The 27862-nt window shown below is 37.7% G+C and overlaps 3 long non-coding RNA genes and 3 pseudogenes across 4 annotated transcripts; 3 read left to right on the top strand and 3 right to left on the bottom strand.

The window, feature by feature from the left end:
• Nucleotides 1-385: 385 nt before the first annotated feature.
• Nucleotides 386-3068, bottom strand: LOC145220321 (uncharacterized). The gene is made up of 4 exons (XR_013858100.1): nt 2572-3068; nt 1655-1822; nt 723-1314; nt 386-447 (listed from the first exon to the last, which is right to left on the bottom strand). It is a non-coding gene; the product is annotated as an uncharacterized LOC145220321 (long non-coding RNA).
• Nucleotides 791-1663, top strand: LOC145220319 (uncharacterized). Of its 2 annotated transcripts, XR_013858098.1 has the most exons (3): nt 791-891; nt 991-1055; nt 1267-1663. It is a non-coding gene; the product is annotated as an uncharacterized LOC145220319 (long non-coding RNA). The 2 variants fall into 2 exon arrangements; XR_013858097.1 differs by lacking the exon at nt 1267-1663 and having other exon boundaries at nt 991-1102.
• A 200-nt stretch (nt 3069-3268) lies between the features above and the next one.
• On the top strand, nt 3269-4345 carry LOC145220318 (uncharacterized). The gene is made up of 2 exons (XR_013858096.1): nt 3269-3849; nt 3927-4345. It is a non-coding gene; the product is annotated as an uncharacterized LOC145220318 (long non-coding RNA).
• A 5112-nt stretch (nt 4346-9457) lies between these two features.
• LOC145219441 (uncharacterized) lies at nt 9458-16650 on the top strand (annotated as a pseudogene).
• On the bottom strand, nt 12310-14836 carry LOC145220315 (uncharacterized; annotated as a pseudogene).
• Nucleotides 16651-23485: 6835 nt separating the features above from the next.
• On the bottom strand, nt 23486-27862 carry LOC145220312 (uncharacterized; annotated as a pseudogene).

Here is a 27862-nt window from a genome sequence, read left to right as displayed (position 1 = left end):
GGCGGCTGCTCAAGGTATGTGGTCTATGCAAGAAAACTCATGTTTGCATCTGGTGGAAATAATCTTTTCCGGGTAGTAAATAGCTGCGCAGATTGAGATGGTAGTACAGGTAAAACTTTACAGCAGTATTTGACAAAATCCACATTGTCACATCCCGTTAAAACACAAATACCCAGCATGAGTTAGAAACGGGATGTTAATGAAACTTCCATGTGGATTTCACATCACAACTTCCTGTGTATAAGTGAGTTCACTTCGCTGCAAACTTCCAGCAATACACTGTGACATATGTTGGTTCGGGATGAAAAGCAAGTGATCAAGTTTAATCTGTTTGTCCGCATTAAGTGTTTGCAGTGAGTTGTCGGTGTGAATCTCCAAGTATTAAACAACGTGAACAAAACAGAGTTATTTCGTGTTGGAAGGCAGATCTGCGGTTGTGTGGTCGGTCTGTTGGCATGGAAATAGATTTGTTTGTTAGTTTTTGTCTTGAATGTAACTGTGCGAACATGAGTTGTGTAGTTAATATCAACAACAGTTTGTTTACAAAGTTAGTTTCTTGTTGAGAAATAGACAATGTGTTGGAAACATTTTCGTTAGCCTCCAAAACCAGACTTCCATGCAAACTTTGCATTTACCTGAGACAAATATTAAGTAAGCCGATTTTAAATAACATTAGTTAAAAAAACAAAAAAAACACAGTACTGCTGCAGCTGAGCGCATACCTTAGTATTGCACGCGTTTATGAAAAAAGCATTTCATCGTTTCTTGTGTTTGCAGCGACACAGAAGAGATGACAAAGTTAAGTTTGTTGCTTGTCGTTTGTTTGTTGGTTGCAATATTAGTTGATCCAGGAGAGTCAACGGAGGGTAAGATGTTGACAGTCAACGGAGGGTAAGATGGTTTGTAAACACAAATTACCAAGTTTGCTTGTAAGGAAATGTGCAACCAAGTTATAGTTGATCGAAATATTTTGCATAAAACTTTTCATAGGGTTACTATTCCCTGGGATTACGAAAACAACGAAGATCTTAAAATGTTTGAAGATCTTTTCAGAGGTGACAAGCGTTGGTACAAGATCTCACGTGTGGCGTTTGTAGTTTGAAATTTTTCCCACATAAGTAAATATATCCGCAATTTCAAGCCGCAATGCTGTGGTTCAAACAAACAACCATAAATCTTCCCAGTGATATCATATTTCTTCAAAAATACCTTTGGCAGGGCGGAAACCGATGGCAGAAAATAAAACAAATATTTTATTTCTCGCAGATTTCGAAGATGAACTGATTGGAGAAGGCAGATGAAGAAAAGGATAAACTGAAAACATTGAAGTTGTCATTATTCTGATTTGGCACCTTTGTTGAAAATTTAATGACATTTTTGATGTGCGGTTAATTGTATGCTGTGCTACAATGTAAACAGATTTAAACAATGCTTGCTAAAATTAATAAGGCAACAAAAAGAAAAAAAAGTGTTTGGTGTTTGACGTTTTTGGAAATGTGCATCACAGGCATGAAGAACATTTACTTTGAATGTAATCTTTTCATGTTAAGCCAAATAGAGAGGCCTATACTGAAAAGTAGGCCCTAATTATCAGCACCAAACCTATAGTGCAACCCATAGTGGATTTAAAGATATAAGGAAAGTAAACGCTTACCAACAGCTTGCGGAACACTATACCTCGTATGTTAGAAATGCTGGAAGTTGGTCGTGTCGATTGTTGGTGGTTCCTCATGTGTCGAACACAAGTATTAAACAACATCAACAAAACAGGGCTGTTTTGAATTGGACAGCATATCTGTGGTTAGGAGGGCGTTTCCTCTGCCTGGAAGTACACTTATGTTTATTATTTCTTGTATGTATGTAATTCCGTGATTAACTTTTGTTCGCTCGTTAATATCAACAACAGTTTGTTGACAAAGTTAGTTGCTTAGCAAGAAACATACGATATGTTGAGATTATTATTGTTAGCTTCCAATAACAGATTTCCCTGCAAAATCGTCCATTTAACTGTATGAGTGCGAGGAACCATAAAAAAGTAAATTAACCCGATTTCAAATACATAGGTAAAACAAAATCAACTGCACCACAGTTATATCACGAAGCTTTGGGCTCACTTAAATTGAAAAAGAGCATTTTATCGTTTTGGATCACTACAAACGTCAACTCGACCAATGGTTTACAAAAGCATTCAAGATAAAAAAGAAAATCGGCACCTGTGAGATCAACGTTCCTAAGTTCACAAACAACGCGCGGTAACTGATAACGCATCCATTAATCAAGCTGACCGAGGTTGATTACAACTACCCGATGTTTATAAACTTGTGGGCCCAAATCCCATTTCGGGCACTTGTATTTTTAATGACCACGTTCGCAATTTGGAAAATGTTATTTCAAGCGTGACAATCTTTAGGTTTCAATGCGCGTGTTGCGTTAACTTTGTTTTGGGACGCGCTTGTTTGTATCGTTTTATGGAAGATGTGTCAAGAATTGAATTGCGCGTAATAACTGCTCACAAAAAAGAAAGAAAGATAAAAAACAGTTTAACACATTAGCCTACTTTATTTCACTTACCCTTAGCCGGTGGCTTCCCAACTTGTTTTGGATACAATTACACAAAATGGCTCAGATTTCCTAAAAATTCAGAGTCTAGGTTTAGTGCAACGAGCTTCATACACTTTATACAACAACGAAGGCCTAATCCTTTATTTAAATAGAATCCACTAAATCAAACACTTTGCACAACGCACCTCGTCAGAAATAAAAAACTCTGCCTAGCTTCAACAGAAAAAGGCGCTGATTATACGCACGCTTTTTGCACAGAACCAAGTCACGTGATCAAACACGACAACGTGATTGGCTAAGCTGACGTAAATGACGGTTGTGTGGCGCTGCTTCGAGAAAGAACAAAGCTTTCCCATTAAATCAGCAAGACTTGATTTTATGAATCCTTTGGGAAGTCGGAGATTGGTTGCTACTAAATATGATTGCTGTGCTATGTTATTAATGGATGTTACAAAAGTTGCAGCCTAAACGCAAAGGTTTGTAACGACAAAAGAGACTCTCGGTAAGCTGAATATTCGCAGAAACTACTCTTACTATTTCTGGTGTTTGCTCAGCCTCAAACCAAAGAGGTCAATGCATAAAGGTTTCCAACAAAAAACAGTCGTAATACATCTTAATCCTGTATTAAACCGAGCATTTTCAAGTGCTGGTGAATTTTGAGTATTTTACTCTTTCAATTAAATATAGCAATTAATGTAATGAAAAATCAAACAAAGTGTTGAAAGATAAAGTCATGACCAAGTGTTAGCATTATGTGTAAAGCTCGTTGCAAAAATTATAGGCGACAGATTTACGTCAACAGGTATTGTGTCATCACTATTGTTTCTAACGACGCGTATAAGATTTACATGAGATTGCAATAGTTAGACATGAGATGCAAGCAAGGTAGATTCAGCCAAAGAATTACGGCGTTTTAAGTCATTTATTGTTAATAGGCTACAAAATCTTCAACTCCCAATTACTGCAAAACCCACAAAAATATATTTTTGAAAACGTTAAGTACCACACAAGATCGTTTTCATCAATCCGTAAAATAAAGTCTCATTGTGGGTGAATTTCATGGGCCAAAGTTAACTATTTTTGACTCTGCTCTCTACTCCACTGAAAAACAGCGTGGGTTTACACAACTTGTCAATTATCCAACTGGATTTAATCAACTTCTAGATTGGATTCTACTAGACAACACTGCGTATGTGCTAGAATGTGGGGTATTACCTCCCCTTACAAGTTTGGATCGCTGCATGATTTATGCATTATTCAATCTGCCTCGTCCCACCAATGCTACAGGTGGAAAATATTGGATTGAAGTAATCTGTTTACCTTGTACATGTTACACATTGTTGTCTCTTTTTTTTCTTTTGAAGGAACAATCGACAACTTTATGATATGGCCTCGTGTTCTCTCCCAAGTGGAAGTGCTGAGGATTGAAGCATCGTGCAAATGTCCGTTTGACCACGCTGTTGTCATGACAACCGACCATGTCGAGGAGATTTGGGGGAACAGCAGCTACTCTGTTCCGACCGAGTGCCCTCCGGTGGATGTTTAATCTTGTGTTTTGTTGCATCCAACAAATCAATGTAAGGTGACGATAATTCAATTCAATATTGGCCAAAGCATTTTTGCGCTTCTTCTGTTTTCATTATTACTTTGCAATTTTCTGATTTGTAAACTTTCCAAAACTTAAACATGCTTTTAACCTTTTGAGTTGTATCAAAACAACTCTGTTGTTTATGTAACAAAAAGTAGACATCATTTTATAAAAAGCAATAGCAAATGTGGTTACTCTTTCTTTTATGTCTTATGACTTTTAACGTAATCCAGTTTTCTTAAATTACCATAGCCTCGGAAGAACATTTACATTTCAATAATGAATATGTCTTATCGCGAATGTGTACTTCCTATTCATGTTTTTTTAAATATGTTAATACAATAATTTTCGTCATTGCAAGTACAATATAAATCTGCTTCTCCACCTGGTTTGAAATATCATTCATAGAATTAAAAACGTAGTGCAGTCTGACTTGATAAATATGTACTATTTTACTCGAACTTACCAACATTCCAGTGATAAACAATTAATCAGACCAGCGAAATCTCATAAACCTGACAGTTAAACGCTGTTCTAACCACCATGACATAAGTGAGAAGCGTAAAACCATTGTTATTTAAATTGGTCAAAAATTTCCGGTTTTGTTAGTCCTCTTGTAAACCACCAATCTTTATCTTCGACAATCAAAAGGTTATGAAACTATTAAACACTGTAACTGACAGTGCTATCGTATAGAATTGCTCAACACCAACTGCCGTTGTCAATTTTCCCTGACAATCACTAACGTCGCCTAACAGCATGAAAAAGATAGAAAAAAGACTGATTCTCGTTTTCTCAAAATTTATTGTGTGGCATTAAAGCATGCCACTCTGGCTAGGGAGTTTTTCTCACTAACAAATAACAAGAAACAATAGCTTAGTTCTTCCTCCCCGGCACAAAAAGTGCCCCAGTGTCTTTGTTGTTGTGTGGTTTGCCCTATTTTCGATTTGGTAACTGACACTATATATTATCCAAAAATTATTAACAGGTCATTTCCCATGCAGCCTGTCAACGAAGATAAGATGAGGTGAAGTCACCAACCGTAAATTCTAAAACCACGTGTAAACCTTTGTCTCGAACTCTTTTAAAGTTTATTAAACCATGAATCTTGTTTACTGTCTTCCCCACAATTGGTTTTGTTGCCAGAACCCGGATATTTCGACCGAGAAGTGCTTCCCTTTTGAAAGTAGAATAAAACTGCATTGTTAACTTTTTAACCCCGAAAAAAATACAAAAATATTGTTTGGTTTCTTCCGTTTTTTTTTCATTTGGTGTATTTTTGTCCTATAAGAACGTTAAGACGAATTTGTCCCAAACTTTATCGTGCGGCCATATCGGTATAAATTACCAAAAAACTCAACAATTGATTTGTGCATAAATTTAAGCAAAAAAGTCAGTATGCTGACTTTTAATGTGCAACAGTCATTGTTGTGCAATTTTGTTTCATATTGCTCGTTGACTCATTTTGTGTTTCCACGTAATAGTCGAACAGAAAACTTTGTCTGGCATTAGGTGTACTTTCCAAGTCTTACCAGCGTCACCTTGTGTGTATGGTTTAAAAAAAACTGATCTAGAACCTAGCCGCCAGATGTCTTTTAAAATCATGTTAGCGTCCGATTTGACACCGAAAGTGCTATAAATAGAGCTTTCATTATTGGTGAAGAAATGGGACCAAAAAGTTATCCTAGATATATTGTCCAGGAAGGAGAAAGTTTAATACTTGGACAGAATCAGGATGTTGTTAATGCAAGAAATAGGAATTCAAACCAATGCTTTCGGTGCGAAAGTATCGTTCTTTCTATACATATATTTCTATACATAAGTTAAATGTGTATATTTGTTTTGTCTTTATCAGTGGAACAATCGACAATGTGATGATCTGGCATTGACATTTGGAGATGCGTCTTTTTATGGAAGTAGTTTTGGTATAAATATTGCTGTATTTAAATTACACCATAAAACATTGAAAGAACGTTACATTATTGATTAATCATTTCTCATTGTCGTTGTGTATTTCTCAGCTATATTTTTTCAAAATCTGTTAATCCAATATTTTTTTACGCACATTATCTGACATTAGACAGGACCCAATCAGCATTGTTAGAAACATTTTATGGAAAGCCTCAGAAATACAACAGTTTGGCGCATTACCAACCTCCATGACATAAATGACAACAAAGCGTAAAACCACTGTTTTTTTGTTTGAATAGGACAAAAGTATTTTACAAAGATTTTTAGTTTTCTGGAAAACCACCAATTAGGCCATTTTATTTAGTCTCGTTTTCAGGTGTAAATATTTCTGTTTTTTATTGTTTTGACAGAATCATTACAAGCATGACATGAAGCCATTGATGATTTTCTAGCAGAAAAAAAACAACTTGCTGTGATGACAAAAAGTGTGGTTAACGTTATTTAATATTCGTATTGCAATGCAGCATAAAAACAACAACTCTGCCGCATGCGGCCCGCGAACACTCAACAACAATTGTAGTGTTTTGTCAGATTTTTATCTAATTATAATAAATTTTACTTACTTTTCTAAGTGAAAGCTATGATTTAAACATTACATAAATTTAATTCATGAATAAAATCCATATGTTATGAAACAATAGTAATTAAACCGTTCCTCAAAGCGTTAAGTTACCAGTCATATGCGTCAAACTTTTCGTAGGATTATTGTGTGCAGACAATGCGAAAAACAGGCGCCAAAAGCGTCACATTACAAATTATGATGTAATAAACAATTAAAACTGATGTTTACACTGTGCAGCTCTACCTGTGCATCAGATTTAAAATTTATCTTAACTTTTATATCGTCAATAGATGATATATATATATACATATATATATACGATAAAAACCTATTTATTTACATCTGTAATTTCAATGATCTGCAATGAGGCCGTCGTAGCGAAAAGGTTGTTTAAGAGTATTAGAACTAGATTAAAAATTACATGCGGCCCTCGGCATTTCCAAACTGCAATGTGGCCCACGAACCCCAGGAGTTTGACGCCCTGCACTAGGGACCATTCAACCAAATATAACTAAATTCGTGACACTGCTCGTGAACAAATTCACCATTATTCTTTGTCTTTTTCAATGGCAAACAAGGAAACTTACGTAAAAACACTTTAGTAACAGATCAGTGAATCAAACCAAGATGATTGCTTAATAAAAACAGTACGTGCTGATGTAGGGGCGACGTTTGCAACACTGTTTAAACTTTGGTTAAATAGTAAATTTTGAAATCACTGGTTTTCATTTTTAAGTCTAAGGTCAAGTACTTTTGCTGTGACTTCAAATAAACCGGCTCACGTAACAAATTTGTCCGAATAAAGTCAGTTTTCTTGTTAAAGTTGCCAATCAACGCGAACAAACTATTGATGCGGAGACAGGATACTCTGCTGTTGACTTCCTCACAATTTCAGGAGATATTTCATGACAAAATGTTTAACTTATCGTGACCACAGGACGATGCCGATTGTATTTACTTTAGAAGCCGATATGCTGCACTTATACTTTACACTACACGGTTTACATCCGCTGGTTGATGGTAACGGCAGCCGTGTTAAAAAGATAAGTTAAAGCAGGGGTGGGGAACCTGCGGCCCGCTTGCCTTTTTAATGTGGCCCGCGTCACATTTTTGTCAAAGTACAGCATAAAACATAGCATAAAAAACAACAACAATAAAATTTTCATGTGCAAATATTTACTTGAAAAGACTTCGACATTTCCACATTTGACGCCAAACTTATTAAAATTGCCACACATTCAACCACTTGCTGTATTTGTGACGTAACTGTCACTTGATTGTCTCTCCTTGCAGTAACAAATCATTTGCCATGTGGTGTTAGTTTTAAATTGATTTTAGAGCTATTAGCGTGGATCCTTATATTGTTACATAAAATATATTCGGTATAATGGAGCTAGGGTGTTCCAGAAAGAATGGACAGATTTTAGTCGAATTAGGTGATAAACCTGTATGCCTTGTTTGTTGCAAACAAGTAACAGCAAAGAAAAAAATCATATCTGGAGCGATAAAATACAAAATCAATTGTGTGCTTAGGGTATTATTACACGGAATTTGAAAATAAAAAAAATATTTGGCCCTCCCGAAAATGTTGTGCAATTCATGCGGCCCACAGTACTAAGTAAGTTCCCCACCCCTGAGTTAAAGCAACAAATAAAACTAGTAGCAGACGAGTTGTATTAACGGTGTGCGCCAGTTTAATAGATTATGATCTAAAAATAACTGTTTCTAAAACACATTAACTTGTCTAAAAAAAGTAAAAGTATTTTGTTACGTCACAAGAAATTGTCAATCAATTCAAATGTGTCGCAAGCATAGGAAGTTTTGTGGACCACTGTTGTAATCAATAAGAGCAGAGAAAAGCATCAAGCAACAACACCAAATGCAAACAATTTAAAACAAAAACGCTAACGGCTCAAGTTAAGGTAATTTGTTATCGTTGCTGTTCAGTAATGCATTGCAGCGATTGACGAAAATTCTAGTAGAAGGGCATTTGCAGGATGGCTGTACTGACACTTCCTTATTTCCTCACTCGTATTAAGCTGACAGTGTCGGTAACGTTGTTGTGAGTTAGATCCAAATTGTTGCCTAAAATCGGTGGTACATTAAGCAGCCACTTAGTTCTCAGACTTATAATTATAACAAGGGTGTGCAGCGGTTATTGCATGGAAATAAATAATTACGTACAATAATGCGTAAATAGTATGCAAAAATGCAATTGTGAGTTTTGTTGTCGTTAAAAAGTGTTATGTTGGTGTTAGTTGGGCAAACATAATATATAACCGTAGTTTGACGAGAAATATGTAAAAAGTAAAACCCATATAACTTAAATTATGAGTCTGTAAACGCTTCACCCCAAGGGTTTAGTTAAAATGCAGAAATTATTTCGCAAGCCTTCTTTGACATAGTATTTCGTGCTTGCAACAGTCATCATAACTCAATATCACGGCGCTTATTTTGTTGGAAGAACGCAGTTGTTTAGTCGCTATTGTGCGTTTCCATTCAATGAGTTATAGCTGTCAACGGCGCCCATAGTTTGTCACACACATCAACAAACTGTTGTTTACGCGTTGCGCGCTTAGTCTGGTATCCATTTGGTCGAGCCAAAGCATCCATAGGGGGCATATGGATTTCAAACATATGGAACTTGCATTGAAGTTATCCGAATTTGCACATGAATTGTCCTATTTAAAACAGTGTTTTTAACTGTGCAGTAGATCAATAAATAATTTAGCAAGGTAAAAATGGTTAGGTTTGTGCTGCTGTTGTCCCTTATAATGTTAATCAACAATCTACTGTCAGAAGGTCTCTTTACGTATGGTAAGCAAATTGTTTTCGGAACGCAATTAAACCTTTTCATTTTATCAGTAATTCTAAGCGTGTTTTCAAGCCAGTGGTAGCATCATGTAAAAACATGGCATTTATATGTTCTGAGTTGTCAAAAAATGCTCAATAACTTACTGGTTTTAACTTTAAGTCCAAAGATAATTCATTGCTTGTATTTATTAACTATTTATTAAATGTAAACAATAATGATCTTTGAACTGAACCAGTTCAAACCACAGCAAAAAGCTGATGTCAACCAAAAACATTAAGACCGTAACATTGCAAAACAAGGTTGCTTTATAGCTAAATATTGTAAATATGTGGTTGCTGGTTTATGTTTTGAACTGTAACATTTGATTACTTTTTTTTAAGAACCGGTACTTTTTTACAGAACAATGTCGGTATAAGCAGCAAAGTTGCAACATTGGAGAGTTCGTGTGTGGATGCCCAGCATCAAGACCGGACAACATCTTAACTACATTTAGAGCAACTCAATGTGTTCCTATCGAATTATGTACTATATACAACAAAACGGTCTGCAATGAAAGTCAATACCAATGCGGCTGTTTTCCAAGAGACAGTAACTGCACGTATGGTCTGGGATGTTATGAAAAGACACAAACATGTGATGGCATCTATGACTGTTTAGATCAGGGCGTCCAACCCGTGGCCCGCGGGCCACATGTGGCCCGCAGGAAGGTTCTGAGTGGCCCGCGTAGTATTTTTTGAAATGACAACTTAATCGCCTACGTAATTTATGGCAAACTTCCATTCCGAAAAATTGACATTTTAATTGTTGTTTGCCTTATTTCTTTGTTAATAGAGTAGTAATACACAACTGTTCAAGCTACTTTTGTTGCGTCACAATGCGCATTGTTACGCATCACAATTTCTACATTGTTACGTCACAATCTGATGCGTGCTTGAAGAGTCAGTCAGTAGTCTAATGTTTCTTGGTTCATTGAAATACATCTGCATGGTACCACAGACTCGCGTAAAACGCATTGATCAGAAAAACATCTTCTGCACTCTGCAGTGATATAGATTATGCCAAACAAGAAATAAAAAGCAAGTAACGCCAACAGAACTTTCCAAGAAAGATTGACATGTGACTTCAAATCCCCTGTAAGATCAGCAATTTCTGACAGCCATATGGAAAAATCGCTCTGCATTCTCCATCGTCCATCTCACCGAATATTGCCGAACTTGTTAGAGAAAAACAGTGCCAAACTTGCACATTGAAATGTCGACGTGTGGGAAAAACTTTGTTGACTTAACTGTATCTTGGTGGGTTTATTGTTCTTATAACTGTAAACGAGGATAATACACATTTCTAAGATTAGAATTTCGGTGTGAGGATTTTAATAAGAAATTATAAGACAGAGATTCCAAATTGGCAGTAACACTCAAGTGGCCCGCGCAATCATTCGTAAACCGCATGTGGCCCTTTGGCCAAAAAGGTTGGACACCCCTGGTTTAGATGGAACAGACGAAGTGAATTGCACTTGCCCAGTTAATGAGTTTCAATGTGCATGTTACGAAAGTTCCTCATGTGTTGGTTTGCGTGGCTGTCTGCCAAGCTCGAAGGTATGCGATATGATAGATGATTGTAAAGATTACAGTGATGAAGCCAACTGTCCGTGCTGGGAAGATGAATTTGAGTGCAAGTCTAAACAATGCATCCTATTATCTCTAAAATGTAACGGAGAACCTAACTGCGAAGACAGCAGCGACGAAACCAATTGCACATGTAGTGGTGATCAAGTAATGTGCGGATGTATCTATGATGAACAGATATGTCCTGCTACTGGGCAATGCATACCCAACACAACAGTGGCCGATGGAAAGCCGAACTGCATTGATCAAAGCGATGAGCCTTGCGACTATCTTAAACACACCTATGGTTTAAAATGCGAACAGATCTTAATTAACTGCACCAGTGTAAAATCGATGGAGAGATTTTTAATGTACCAAGCAAACAATTCCTCAGATTGCATTCAGCACCACAGACCGTGTGAAGGACACAAGGATAAAGTTTGTGCTGATAATTACTGGATTTGCAACATTCCCCAATGCCAACCACTGGACGGGCCTCCTTTATCATCTCCTGTTCTTTATCAAGATCTTAACAATAACTATCAAATCGCTTTGTTTGCTTTTTGTCCTTTTATAACCTCAAGTGGCTACCACGATTATGTGAAACCGAGTTTCGACTGTCTTGGATATTGGTTGACATTTCCATGTAGCTTGCCACAGATCAATCTCTACGACCAAGACGCTCAGTGCGCTGACAAATCTGATCTGTGTTTTGTCAACGGAGAATTCCGATGCTTCCTTTGCTTGGACATGAAAATAGTTATCTCAAGGAAGCAGGTGTGCGACGGAGTGATTGACTGCGACCTGTCAGATGAATGCTTGTGCGAGAATCAGAGCGTGTGCAAAGCTGTGCTTGGCGATTCCCAGTCAACTTGTCCAGCAGGTCATATGCACTGTTACAACCAAACAGATTGCCTTCCAATAGGTTCTGTGTTGTGCAATGAATCTGTTGTCTGCTTGGACTGGGTAAACACGAACTACTGCTATCCACAAATTGACGCTATAATATGTGACAAGAGAAATACTTTAGGTGTAGCATGCGACGGAAGACCAGATTGTTTAAATGCCACTGATGAGTGCTATAACTGCCCAAATCCACCAGCGTTTTGCTATGACACCCAATTTATGTCAGATGCAGCACAATACTGGATGTGTGATGGATCGTTAGGCAGCTCCTACAACGAATCACTTTGTCCCAAACGCCATATTTGTAACAACTGAGGTTTATTAAGTATTGACGTCATGAAAGTTTGCGATGGAAACTACGATTGTGACGATAAATCGGATGAGGCAAAAGATCGCTGTAAGGACAGGAGGTTTTATTGTCTTAATGGAAATCCACTATCAGTGCCCATGGCTGAAAAAGAAGATGGAATCAAAGACTGCTTGGACGGCAGTGACGAATGCCCACCTATCAGTTCACATAACACTATTTTCTCCAATCAGAAGGAAATGATTGCCAACCCTATTTTAACTGTGTTTATATGGATAATGGGTATCCTTGCATTGATAGGGAATTTCATAGTTGCTGCAACCACTGTCAGAAAGACATATCAAAACTGGAATTTTAACAATTGTGTAAATAAATGTACTCAAATTTTCATTGTCAACCAATCAGTTTCCGACATGTTAATGGGAATCTATTTACTTACCGTTGCAGCCAAAATTTTCCAGTTTTCTGGAAGTTATTGTTATTTTGATTCTCAATGGCGTTCAAGCACACAATGCTCGATCGTGGGTGTACTGTGTGTCATTTCATCTCAGACTTCGGCTTTAACCATGGCACTGATATCAGTCTATCGACTTGTGTCTGTGTGGAACCCATTTCTAACTACGTCACTTGAGCCTAAATGGATAATATTGGGGTGTTTCCTTACTTGGTGTGTTGGTTTGGTCATTGCCATCAATCCCACAATTGATTTTGCATCTGGTTACTTTGTGACAACAGTATGGTTTCCCAATTTCATTCACAAGCGTGATTTTGTTTCTTGGCACAACGTATGTCACCCACCAACAGCACCGTTCTGTCATGGCACGACGCTAAACAAGTCATCAACATTAAAATGTCAGGGCAATCAATCAAAGGAGAGTTTGGTTACTATGCTAAAACCAGCGTGTGTTTGCCAAGATTCTTTGCTTCAAGTAGCCATTCAGCTTGGGGATACTCACTGTTTATTATCACAGTTGATTTTGTCATGTTTATTTTTATGGTTGCCGCTTATGTCCTTATTTATCGACGCAGCAATCGCATGGCTGAGGCAAGAAACAATGATACCAGCGCCAAAATGCAGAAGCGAATATCCAGATTGCTTCTGACCGATTTCTGTTGCTGGATTCCGATTTGCATCCTCAGTTATTTGTCGCTTGGTGGTGTAGTATTATCCGATATCGTTTATGTGCTTGCAGCTGCGGTTTTGCTTCCGATCAACAGCGCCCTCAACCCGTTGCTTTATTCATCTGTGATTGACAGCGCAGTGAATCAATGTAAGAAAGTTCGTGCTGCTTCTGCTCGCCGAAATAATGCTGAACTCGTTGCCATGTAGCTTTTTTTGATTTTCTTTTATTATGACAGATGTTACCAATGTTTTCAAAATACCTTTCGTGTTTAGCCCTAAACCAAAGTTTTCTTTTGATGTACACGTACGCGTGTTCCTTGTTTCATTTTACGTGACGGCTTGCAACCGATGTTCTTGCTGAGTTTTGTACAGGCTTGATTTGATCAAAATTAATACATATCTGGAATCATCAAACGAAATGTTTATGCAAAGATACAACAGAACCAACTTTTTAGAGTTTCTACAAGACGGTTACTAACAAAGATTTTGGCAGCAAATAAACTTATGAATTTAAAACCAGTCTTAGAAATTTAAACTCAAAGTAACTGACTGTTTGTTTGGCAAACTTTTTCTCACATATTTCACACTGGTGATTGGTGAACCTTTATTCCTGAATGTGTCAAGCTGTGTAGTTTTTTGAAATTTAAAAATGATTGAATCCTTTTTCACAAGAAGGACATTTAAAGGGCTTTCCTTCTTTATGACTCAACATGTGTTTATTGAGACCATTTCTTCACGCAAACTCTTTTTCAAAAAACTTACACTTGTGAGGTTTTACTTGCTATGAGTAAGCATGTGGTTCCTTGGAGTTCTTGGGTATTTGAATGCCTTCAAATTCTGACATATTGTACATTTATGCAGTTTAAGACCCACGTGTACATTAAGATGTATGTCCAAACACCTTCTTTCTGTAAAAGATTTTTCACACACTCCACACTTATGTGGTTGTTCCTCGGTGTGATGAAACATGTGTCTTGAAAGGTGTGAAGATTGGGTGTAACTTTTTTCGCAGAGCTTGCACTTGTATGGTCGTTCTTCTGAATGGCTTTTCATATGTTGCTTCACATGTCCTGAGGTTTGAAACTTCTTTTTGCAAATGTCGCAACTGTATGGTTTCACACCAGTGTGCGATACCTTGTGTCTTTTCAATTCAGAAGCAGACAAAAAAACTTTATCACAAATTTCACACTTATGTGGTCTTTTTCTATCCGTATGTGTCAGCATGTGTGATTTCAAAAGCGTTTTAGTGAAAACTTTTTTCTGGCAAACCTCGCATTGATAGCGTTTTTCTCCAGTGTGCGTAGCAGCGTGTTGTTTCAGAGTAAACTTTCGCGTAAACGATTTTTGACACAAATTGCATTCAAATTCTTTGGTTGCAGTTTTTACACAATTTTCCATCTTATGTTTGTCAATATTGAATTATCAACTTTTCTCGTTTTAGTTGTGTATGCTGTCTCTTTTCTTCACAATATGTCGGTTTTGACCACTTTAAGTCTTTAGAATTGTTTTTAAGTTAACAACGAACTGTAAGGTAAAATACAAACAAAACCACGGCTATTAAATTCAAAACGAAACCTGATGGCATGGTCGCTTTAACAAGCTATACATAGAGGCATCTACAACTGAACTATAAATACTAACAAAATCCTATCAAATGTACCTCTTTTATGTGTAAACTAACTTTGACAAACAAGAAATTGAATTGTTCCCAATCTTGTAATACTAACAGCGTGCAAAGTTCAGTATCTTATGAGCTGCCGCTACCTTAATCTTTACAATACAGTGCAGACTTAGCAGCAGCGCGTTTAGCCATATCCACCAATTGTGCCATTCGTGTTTCAATGTCATTGTGTCGCTATACGCTCTTTCAGAAAGCAAAATAAACAGACTTAAAACAACTCAGCACAAAAAGCTAGTTACTTCGAAACATGCTTAACTGTTTCAAAATGTTTGGCTTTAATTAAGCTTGTCCAAACCGCATGTAAACGAGCAAACTGAAAAAAATGGGTTTACTCAATTCGTATTAGATTTCTGTGCCTGCAAGCACTCGCCAATGCAAATCAATTGACCGTGCAATTGTTTCCTTCGCTTGCATGCCTTGAACAAATGTGCCAATACGAAATTCTGTTTTTGTCGACACAGTGGTTTGCAAAGCATTTTAGGCCACATACCACCTGCCAAGTGTGATGAATATTGTGAAGAATATGTTTACAGTGAAGATGGAAACATGCACAACAAGCATTTTGCAACTTAATTCAGAGAATATTTTAGATGCCAAAGCGATTTCTAATAAAGCATATTTGTCACTTCTGAATTTCGTTGATGAACAGCCGATTTTTTTTTTTCAATCAGTAAACTAGTAATAACGGATTGAATCCATGAGCGCAAAAATATAGTAATATTCTGAGCTGCACAGTCTATTAAACTGCACGTATTTTCCTATCAATGTAAATGCAAACATTTTCAAAGAAGTTCGATCGTTTTTTTTTTGCAGAGATGCAAAAGGGATCGAAATTCAAGCCCGAATCCCATTTGAAGCCTATTTGTCAACCCAAATAAAGCTCGCACCAAAACCCGATCCGAAATAACCGTAAATCTAATAAAAATATTTGTTTCTTGTACAGAATTCGTTCGGCCTAATGTTTAAACCTGTGCAAGCGCCATGTTCAAACAGTTAATGAGCTCGATTATTATGTGTTGGTATCTTCGAGATGTTTTTAAATGGTCAAATATTTAAAAAAATGTTTTTTTGTGTGTGAAATAGTTAATACACGCAGTAGCGTCGCATCTTAGCAGTGCCGGATTACGAGTCTGCTGGCCTGTAGGCCCATTTTATAAGTGGCCCGAAAATCAGGGTTGCCAACTAAAAATGAGAATTATCGGAGTTGCCAAATCAATCAATTGGCCAGGATTTTGCACGTGCCTACTTTGCCTAATGGTTAATCCCGCACTGATCTTCGGTGCAGAATAAACTGCCAGTGCGAACAACAGAATCTTTTTGGATCAAGGCTAAATGACGCGTGGAATAAACACGGCTCTCTGCAAAATAACGACACAGATACAGATCTAAACGAGCAACAGCGACACCATTCGTCAGACAAACACATATGTACAGTAAAGAAACCACACACCAAACTTTAATTCGCACCAATCTTCAATAACAGCGGAAGAAGGCCTTGTACTCATGACAAATTGTATTTTCCCATGCCTGCTTAAGAAAGGTGTTCTTTTGCCGGCGGAAGGGAAGTGCTTAAATGTAGGGTGACCTGCGCTCATAACAAATTACACAAAGGGTGTCTTGTTGCGTAATATACCAGCGAAAGGGTAAGAAACAAAATTCGAACCTTTTTGTGTTGGCTTACCTGACTTGGTCAACACATCCGCTGTATCGCATTGCAGAGAACGATGTTTAAAGAGGAAATCTTCTTTAAGCCTTAATACCAGGCTATCGCAACATGACACAACTCGACAAATCAGATCACTACGTTTGATCACGTGAACTGATTTGACAAACGAGCTGTGTATGATTAAAGACAAAATGCGAAGTTTTATAAAATGTTCAGCTTGCAATGTTTTCTGGCCTGTTTACACTAAATGACTTGAACGCCGCAATACGTGGGGCGGTTTTGCCTTGCCTGCATTTTATGTATAACTTATGTCGCTTTGCAAGCTAATAACCCGTTATTAATCTTATTTAGAAAGCCTTGTCACGCATGATTTCGAATAAACGACAACGTTCATTGTATACACTTTATGAAGGAAGTCGTTGTAATTACGAGCCGTTTACTCTAGTTGATGTTTTTATCACTATTTCCGCGTATGAGTTAGTCGGTTCAGGACTGGCGTATTGGTTATGAAAGTGTAAACAATCCCTTACTACGAAGGTGCCATGTGCTTATGAGGCAGGCAATAATGCTTGTGATTCAACGAGTTTACCGCTGAACCTGTATAGCTTAGTTGGTAAAGCCTGGGTTGCGGAAACACTCCTGTCATCGCAGCCTTTTTTCTAGCCTACGCCGTGCCATGTGGTGGTGAATCCTTGGTGACCGGCTGATGCAGTACAACACGTTTAATGGTCTTTGCGTACTATGATTTGCATATGACTGTACCCTGATCGCTGCTCTGCATAAACCCTTCAGGTCAGATCCCAGTTATGAATTGATATATAAATTGATATTGATATATAAAATCCGTTTACGAAACAATAGTAAAAAATACAAATCAAAAACTTTTAAAAATTGCAAAATTGATGGCAACTTCGAAAAGACAAAAAACAAGAAAACATTCACAGTTATAAGGATCAGTAAAAACATATCAGACTTAAACAACAATGTAATAAGAAATAAAGCATTCATTCTTAGATATCAACTTTTTCACACCATGTAAAAAGTGACAGAGGATATTTCAATATTTCTTTCCACGTTTCGAACGTTAAAACAAGAGCTACTAGGTTGCAAGAAATTGCTGCTGCAAATAGATGAACCTCCACATGCAAGTTAATAAGTATTCCCACAATATCTGTTGAAATGCAAAGAAGCGACAAGAAAGCGCTTTGTTTTATCATTTGTAACGCGGCAATGCCAAATGCTTCTTGCTGGGCACATGTGAATGGATAAAGGAAAAGAAATAAAAGTAAGCACTGGCCCCCAAAATCAATTGCATCTCCCACTATCAAAGGCCACTCTACATTTCCAGCAATCTTTATGCATCCATGTCCAAATGACTGAATTCTTCGAGTAATCAAATACCCAATGCAAGAAGTAAACATGCCCAAACTCAGAAAGACAATACTCGACCAACTTTCTATTTTCAGCCAGCATTAAAAGTGTTTGAATTAGTCTTTTAGGTTTCAGCAAAACCACAAACGTATACTACGGTTCGAAAAAATATTAAAATTAACATTTTGTCCGAAATGTAAATGCATTTAAAAATGAGACTTGTTAACAGAAACAAATACTATTGCATTTAGAAAACATTAAAAGGTACAGCCTTAACACGCATAACACCAATTGTCTAAAGTGTTCACTTGTCTTTTCTTAGACTTATGTGCTTTTGCACCACCCATCGGCAATACGGTCTGATGTTAGTAAGCCTGACATTGTTTTCGAGTCTACACGGGAATGCTTACAAACAGCCCTGATTCGGTACTTTCAGCAAAAAAAAAGATTTCTGACTTTCAGCAGCCATCTTGGATCTCAAAATCCCCTTTAATCAAGCCATGCTATAATTTCCACAACTGTGGAACTTTATTTGAACCAAGCATCAACAATACCCTGATGTTTGTGCATTTATTTATTTCTAGCAAGACTACATACACTATGCGACAAGTAGAAACCGAAAAAAAAGCAACAGAAAACTATCATACAAAACTAGTGTGCCTTAAATCATCAGCAATTAGTCAATGTGGACAATAATGTCACTAAAAAACAAAAACAAATCACTTTTGGATGTCAAGGGTTTCCCGTCTTGTGAAAAGTAACAGAGGAGACTTCAGTATTTCTTTCCATGTTTCAAACGTTAAAACAAGAGCTACTACGTTGCAACTGGTTGCTGCTGCAAACAGCTCTACGTCCAAATTATTACTGACAATGATTGCTAAAATATCGGTTGAAATACACAGAAATGACAAGAAAGCGCTTCTTTTTATCATTTGTAACCCGGCAATGTCATTTACTCCTTGCTGGGCGCATTTGAATGGATAAAGGAAAAGAAACAATAGCAAGCACTGGCCCCCAAAATCAATTGCACCTCCCGCTATCCAAGGCCATTTTACATTTCCATTAACTTTTATGCATCCATAGCCAATTGAATGAACTCTTTGTGTAATGGAGTATCCAATGCAAGAAATCAATACGCCTAAACTCAAAAAGACAATGCTCGACCAACTTAGTACTTTAATCCAAGCTTTGTAAAGGTGATTCAAAAGCGTACTTTTATAGAAGCAACGTTGTTTCAACCACAGAAATGTGTAAGCTGTACAGAAACTGAAAGCTAGCACCATGGGCTTAATTTTCTCTAGGATTTGACAGACATATGTTGATCCTTCAGTGTAACCCACATTCACAAAACTGATGTCAAACACAATGTATATGTTCACTAAGATAGACGCTGCACTTGTCAACATATACATAACCCGTGAATTCCTATCTCCACTTTTGTACTTGTTGTGTGAACAACCATAGGCAAATATTGCAATAGTGAAGTAAATGGTAACGAAAAGTGCAGTTGTATCTATCGTCAGCGAAGCAATTCTTTGAGGGGAAAATTTGTTCGTTCGTACATAGATGTTAGTAAGATTGGAAGTGTTTGATTCCATCTTCAAGTTTGAACAAATTCCAAAAGGTATACGACAGTTCTCAATCAATTTAAGACGTTATATTCTGTCCAAAATGTCAAAGCATTCAGTATTCCTACGTAGACATCCGCAAACTGAATAAAAGACAAGTTATTCTTGTATTAGCTTTTTTTCAGCGCGTTGAGCCATTATTCACCAATTGTCTTGCGCTCCATAACGATTCAGGCCTGATGACTGTTTTAGTGTAATGGTGTTGCTATATTCTGACACCAAACGAAACAAACTCAACTCGTCTCAACATAACCTATGTAATACAAAAAGGTGCTGCAAAAAGTCATGATGCCCCAAAATTTTAATTGCTACCAAACCACGACAGGTTTCAGCACAAACTAACTAACGTCAAACAAAGACCAGGGCTTTACTACTAAGGACTTAAACAGGGTCGTTCAAAAAAACGACAACTTTAGTAATACATCAAAACCATCAACAGCATGGCTTAAACTGGCGATCATTGTTTTGCTTTTTTTTGGACTATAATACAGTGAAACCGAAAGACGACTAAAACATTGGTAAAACAGAATGAGTCGGTCCAAATGAATGGAACAAATATTTCGCCTATGTGGCACCATCAGTTCCTGGAAATGATATGTATTTCGATTTACAGAAACTGATGATTGGTTTTACTGTATTATCTTTCAAAAAAAACTACCGTTCAGTCGTGTCAAACCTCTGATTGCGTTTTGATGCTGCACAGCAAACAAGAAGGCTATGGTAACTCTTTATAATTTCGATTAAACGACAACGTTCATTGTATACACTTTATGCAGGACGTCGTTGTAATTACAAACCGTTTATTGCAGTTGATGTTTTCATTAACTTTTCGACGTATTACTGTGTCGGTTCAGGATGTCCGCTTGTTGTGCAATTTTTTATACCTGCGAAAGAAGGCCTCAGTCTGTTAACGACAGTTTAACGCCATGTACTGACGCACTTGTTATGAAAGTGTAAAAACATAGTTTTAATTGATACTGACCATTGCCTTCGATCTGGCGATTCCAGTTACTGACCATTGCCTTCGATCTGGCGGTACCTACGAAGGTGTAATGTGCTTATATAGTAGGCAACGGTGCTTGTGATACGACGAGTTCACCGTTAAACCTGTGTAGCCCAGTTGGTAGAGCGTGAGTCGTTGAACCACTCCTGTCACCTCATGAAATGGTTGTCAGGTGGTACGCGGTCTCTAGAAGTTTGAGCCTTAAACAGTAGTCATACTACAATTTACGAACGTTAGTCGAACAAACACCAACAATACCCGGATGTTTGCAATTATTTTATTGTTAGCAAGACTTCCTATACAATGCGACAAGTAGAAACCGAAAATCGTCATTAAGATAGCACAACACGACAATAGATCGTTTCAAGAGAAACAGAAAACTAGGGGGCATGAAAACCACGAGCTATTGATGTGGACTGGCAATAATGTTATGAATAGTAAACAACTTAGTGTGAGATATCAACTATTTCCCGTCCTGTGAAAAGTGTCAGAGGATATTTCAATATTTCGTTCCAAGTTTCGAACGTTAAAACAACAGCTACTAGGTTGCAAGCGAACGCCTCTAAATACGTCTAACCTCTAAACCTCTAAATACGATTTAACAAGTATTGCTACAATATCGGTTGAAATGCATAGAATTGACATACATGCGGTTCGTTTTATCAGTTGTAACCCGGCAATTCTGAATCAGTTCAGTTTGAAGTTACGTTGTATTAAAATCATCTTACAGCATCTGATTACGTTTGAATTGGAGTCCAAGATGGCTGCTGAAAGTTTTGATAAAAGTATCGTTTAGCGCCGTACCGAATTAAACCTGTTTGTAAGCATTCCCGTGTAGACTTGTAGCGGCCATATGCAATAATATAGAACGCAGGGCAAGCTAATATATATACCAAAGCGTCACACAATATACATCGCGTTCCATAAACGGCGCCGAATTCCTCCCGACCAATGAATGTATACTTGGCCGCTTATATCAGTGGGAAATCTCCTCACACATTTGTATGTAAAATGAGATTTTGCTAAAAAATGCCATTTTTGTGTTAACATTTGGATAGGTAAGAGCTGATGAAAAGGCAAACCTGCGTCAATTCAGATTAAGCTAGGAAAACGGCCAAGTCTTTGACTTAAAAAATATCACGACTGCCAGAAAAACGACAAAGTCTTTAACTTGAAGCACTCGGAAAACTTCGCGACGAAGCGCAGCATAAATATATGTAGCTACATAGCGTCTTTGGTTAACGGCGACAACCATTGTCGAACTGCCCCGTGCAAGCGGTTAGCCGACTCGAGATAAATGTATCGACCAGACTAATGTACAAAACAAGTCCATGACCAGAAATAGGACTCATAAACAATGAGGGACCGAATTTAGCACACGACAATATAGCGGATCATTCTGCGGGGAAGCAGCAACCGAAATCCCGCAGAAATCCTAGGGACTTATCTTGGGCCAATGAAAGGCAAATTAGTTTATCGGTTAATCAAACATAGATAGGACAATGTCTTTCCTGTATAGGCACTAGCGTTGGCGCTTAAATGTATCAAAATAAACATTTAGTTGGCTTAACGGTTTCTATTCTTTTGTCTTCTTTGCAATACCTATTGTTAATTGCTGTTGATGTTATTTACATTCTATTTGAATACGAAATCAACTGATCTGTATCACTGTTCTGCTAACGATGAATATTAGAAACTGCTATTCCACACTCGGATTTATCAAATACATTCGACACCCCTCAACCCTCTGGATCATTGGATGTAGATGCAATTTTAGCCAGGTATGGAGAATTGTCTTCGGAAGACCAGATTATGCTAGACGAGTATTTAAAGCAGCCTGACGTCTTTATTGCGAGATCGGCCAACACCCCAAACGAAGGAGTGAGTTCGCAGGTCCGGGTTTATCGTAACCTCAGCGACGCAAGTTCGCCCGATCGCACAGAAGCCGAACGCGGCAAGGGAAATATTATATAGTCTAGACCAGGTGTCTTAAACGGATTTATCAGTATCTTGGACATACCGGATATTGAGCGTCCGCAGCCGGCAGCAGTAAGCGACGAGTTTATTCAATCTCGAGCGGGACAGTACTTTTATTCGGCCCAGTACTTTTATTGAGATCAACCCGAGAAACGCTGGCAGCAAAGCCGCGAGTTCATTGGGAATATATTCGACGCCAGGTGAAAGGAATTCCAGCCAATCGGAGGCCGCGAGGTGGCCACGCACATCGATTTTCGCCTACGCCAATTAGGCAGGGTTTACGCCACCCGTGTTGTGCAAACGCGCAGCGATCGCTTGGAAATTATAAGCCGCCACAACCATTGCCCGAGCTACACCGCTGTTAGGCTGTATCATAAGGTGTTTGCGTAGCATATTAATCCTATTGTGGCACAGGAAAATATTTCGCGCTATCAACCGCACCAGACTCAAAAAATATGTCAGACTTACTAACATCAAAACATATTGCAGATGGTTGGCGCAAAAAGCAGAGACAGTTATGAAAGCCGCAAGACATCGCAGTTTCACGAAATGAACATCAGAACTCATGTAAGCAGCGCTTTTCGTTACATTTGTCTAGGTGGCGCAAAGAGCCCAAGCACCTATTTCGAAATTCAATTTAAACCCTACCCCTTTTTTTTTTTTTTTTTTTTTTTTTTTCTTCACGGGGTTCGAACCCAGGAACCTCCCGGGGACGAATCCCGATCAGGTTTTTTATGTCTGTATATGGGTCAGGCGCGCCAGGCCATTCGGCCAAGTTCCTGCCCTAAACCCTACCCCTTATTAGATGCTAAATTAATTCAGCTTTTTGCGCCACCTATCGAAACTTTGATCAATTTGGGTCTATCGTGAGGTATGGTGTTAGTGGTAGCTCCACCATAAAACCCGAGTTTAGTTTTGTGATTACTTTTTTGTACTTATTCTTTTGGTCTAGGGGTAACTCCGCTAAAAGTCGATTCACAAGCACCATTGATTGTCTCCTTTGCGGGGCATGTCAGTATCGTAGTAGGATGTCAATAGGATTGGGGTGATCCATACAGTGAGATGTACGACGATAGTCACAGGGGTACAAAAACTATGTTTAAAATTCATATTTCAATTTCCACCTCCAAATATTCCAGTTTCCTTTGTTTTTGGACGCATTTGGCCCACAGGAAAGATTTAACTATTCTGATTTGAAATAAAACCTACACAAACATAACCAAAATATTCTAGCTTGATTCAGTGATAAGTATTCCTGTTGTTTTCTAGTGTATCGTTGTAAATGCTGATGGTAAAAATGGATGGATGTGCAAATCGCTCTGATTCGATCGTGCAAAGAAAGCAAGCTGATTGCCAAATATGGTCATGTAAGTTTTTTTTTATTACTATTCCGCCTGATACGAAATTAAATACTCATTGTCGAGACAGAATCAAGTTTGACAAAGCCGAAAATACTAAGATTAAATATGAAAGCTTATGTGGTAATTTTTGGAAGCTTTTTAAATATAGTTTCACAGCAAAACAAGTTTGATTCGACAAACATAACAAGAAGAGTGTTTGTGCTACCTTCTACATACGGTCGTACAACATCGTAGCCCAACTCAGTCTCTCGCCGGAAAAGGGTGATTAAATTCCCGCCGAAGATTGAATATCGCTGCCTTTCAGGTTACATGGGCATTGTGCATTGTCGTTTTTTCAGAACTTTAATGACATAATAATTGACAGTTTCAAAGGTTGATGTCATATAAAATTTTGGCACATTTTCGACCCTTGTTGGTTTTTTTCAAGTGCAGCTTTAAGTTTTCAAGTCGTATAAAGTAACTTTTACAAACTTTGCATTGAATCTTTTTATTTCCAAAGTGAGCTTCTCGGTGTCTTTTCAATGTTGTCGAAAGGGCAAACTTTTTTTCACAAATGTCACACTGGTGAGCCTTTATTCCTGAGTATGTCAAACTGTGTCGTTTCAAACCGTGCATGTGATGAAATCCTTTTCCACAAGAGGGACACTTGAATGGTTTTTCTTCTTTATGGGCCGCCATATGATGTTTTAGACCACCTATCGAAGCAAACTCCTTTTCACAAAACTTACACTTGTGTGGTTTCACGTCACTATGAATGAACATGTGGCTCCTTAGAGATCTTGGGTAACTAAATGCTTTCTGACATATTGTACACTTATGCAGTTTAAGTCCCATGTGTACATTAAGATGTATGTCCAAACTCCTTTTCTCTGTAAAACATTTTTCACACACTTGGTATTTTCCTTGGTGTGATGAAGCATGTGTCTTGAAAGGTGTGAAGAATGGTTGTAGCTTTTGTCGCAGAGATTGCATTTGTATGGTCGTTCCCCTGAATGGCATCTCATATGTTGATTCACATGTCCTGGAAATTGAAACTTCTTTTCGCAAATATTGCAACTGTATGCTTTAACGCCAGTGTGCGATACCTGATGTATTTTTAATTCAGAAGCTGACAAAAAAAACTTTTCACAAATTTCACACTTATGTGGTCTTTTTCTGTCCGAGTGTGTCAGCATGTGTGCTTTCAAATTTGGTTTAGTGAAAACTTTTTTCTTGCAAACCTCACACTGATAGCGTTTTTCACCATTGTGTGTAACCAAATGTTGTTTTAGATTACACTTTCGGGTATATGATTTTTCACATAAATTGCATTTAAATTTTTTGTTTGCTGATTTTACACAACTTTTCATTGTATGTTTGTCAGTATTCTTTGCTATCAACTGTTCTTGTTCCGTTTGCTGTTTATACCAGGGGTGTGCAACCTTTGTCACTGTGGGGCCAAATACAATTACCATAATTAGATCGCGGGCCGCACCACAAGTTGATTTTACTTTGTTGCATAAAAAATATGCTTATACATTGAGTTAACAAGTAAAAGTCGCATTTATTTATAGTTGCATTATTGCTTGGTCGCATAGAAATAGCACCGGGCGCATTAATCTGTTCAAAAATACATGAAAATTGGAATCGTTTACCAGTAAATTAGAAAATTCCAGCGTCTCCGCGGGCCGCACAACCATTATCAACGGGCCGCATTTGGCCCGCGGGCCGCAGGTTGCACACCCCTGGTTGATACAATCTTCACTTGTTTGTATTCTCTGTTTCTTTTTTAACTTATAATCGGTTTTGGTCACTTTATGCCTTCAGAATTAGATCTTGGTTTTCAAATTAACCACAAACTGTAAGGTAAAAAATCTAACATTAACCAAGGCAATAATATTAAAAACAAAACCTCTTTTACGCTTTACCCAGCTGTCAGTATAGGCAGCCACATCTATACTACCAGGTCATAATAAATGTACAACATACAAGAAATCGAATTATGCCCAGTCATATTATACTCACCGTGCGCAAAACTGCCTTTCTTATGAGCTGTTGCTACATAACCATTTGCAATGCAGCTGTTGCGCGTTTTAGTCATTATCCACTAATTGTGCCATTTACCATTTTAAACTACATATAGCGCTTATGTATTTACTAACCGACATCAAACTTAATATACTTGTAATTCTGAAAAATGCTTTCAAAAGACTTGTCTGTGATTAAGCTGGCCTAAACCACATGAAACCGAGCAAGCTGAAACAATTAGGTTTGCATTTAATATTGGGTTGATGCCCAGCACGCAGTCGCCGATGCAAATCAATTAACCGTGCAATTGTTTCCTTCCCTTGCATGCCTTGCACACAAGCACCAAAACGAGAAGTTCGTTTTGTTCAAGCATGGTTGTTTGCAACTCATATCTTTGAAACTTATTGTTTTTAAAAAAAATTACTGACAGGGAAAAAGTCAGGCCCGAACCAAACCCATTTTTCAAAAACAAATAAAGCTGTACGCACCCAACCCGAAAAAACGCAAATCTTATAAAAATATTCCTATTTAGTTCGTTCGACCTAACGTTTAAACCTCAATAGTAATATATCAATAGTAACATAATTTATGCGTGTAGGCCGAATGTAAGGCTATTATTGAATGATGAACTGGTAACAAGCAATGTATAAGTTTAAATTAGTACTTCAACATAAATACAGCAAAACAACCTGCCAACCTTGGCATGTGTGCCAGGGGTTGCCAACCCCTGCTGCAAAACAATGAAGTATACTAAATACAGTCTAAAAGTCAGGTATGTTTGCAAAATAGGTAAGTTTCAATACCAATTAATTTATTGCTAGCAAGATTACATACACAATGCGACAAGTAGAAAGCAAAAATCGTCATTAAGATAGCACAACGCGACAATAGATCGTTTCAAGAGAAACAGAAAACTAGGATGCACGAAAATCACGAGCAATTAATGTGGACGAACAATAATGTTATAAAAACTAAATAACTCAGTGTTCGATATCAACCGTTTCACTGCTTGCAAAAATTGACAGAGGATATTTCAATATATCGTTCCAAGTTTCGAACGTTAACACAACAGCTAATAGGTTGCAAGCAATTGCTGCTGCAAATAGCTGTACCTCAAGATACAAGTTAGCAAACATTGATACAATATCGGTTGAAATGCAAAGTAATGACATAAAAGCGGTTCGTTTCATCGTTTGTAACCCGGCAATAACATTTACTCCCTGCTGGGCGCATCTAAATGGATAGAGGAAAAGAAATAAAAGCAACCACTGTCCTGCTATATCAATTGCACTGCCTGCTAACAAAGGCCACTTAACATTACCTTCAAAATGTGTACACCCACACCCATAAGACTGATATCTTTGTGTAATAGAGTATGCAATGCATGCAGTAAATGTTTTAAAATTCAGACAGACAATGCTCGACTAACTTAGAACTTTAATCCGACCGTTGTAAAGCTGATTCAAAAGCGAACTTTTATAGAAGCAACGTTGTTTGAACCACAGAAATGTGTAAACTGAGCATAAACTAAAACCTATAACGATGGGCGTGATTTTCATTAGGATTTGACATGCACGCGTTGATCTCGGAATGCAGCCCACAATAATAAAAGCCAAGTCAAGCCCAATATAAACATCCACTACGGTTAATCAACATAAGACTTAGCGTTATGTTCAAAAAGTCAAAACCTACTCTAACCAGGCCTAGGTGAACGGATAAGAGATAAAGTG

The sequence above is a fragment of the Phallusia mammillata genome, chromosome 3, assembly GCF_965637545.1.
Source record: "Phallusia mammillata chromosome 3, kaPhaMamm4.hap1.1, whole genome shotgun sequence".
NCBI classification, from domain to species: domain Eukaryota; kingdom Metazoa; phylum Chordata; class Ascidiacea; order Phlebobranchia; family Ascidiidae; genus Phallusia; species Phallusia mammillata.
Note: the sequence above shows the minus strand (reverse complement) of the source record. Positions and strands in the feature narration are given on the sequence as shown.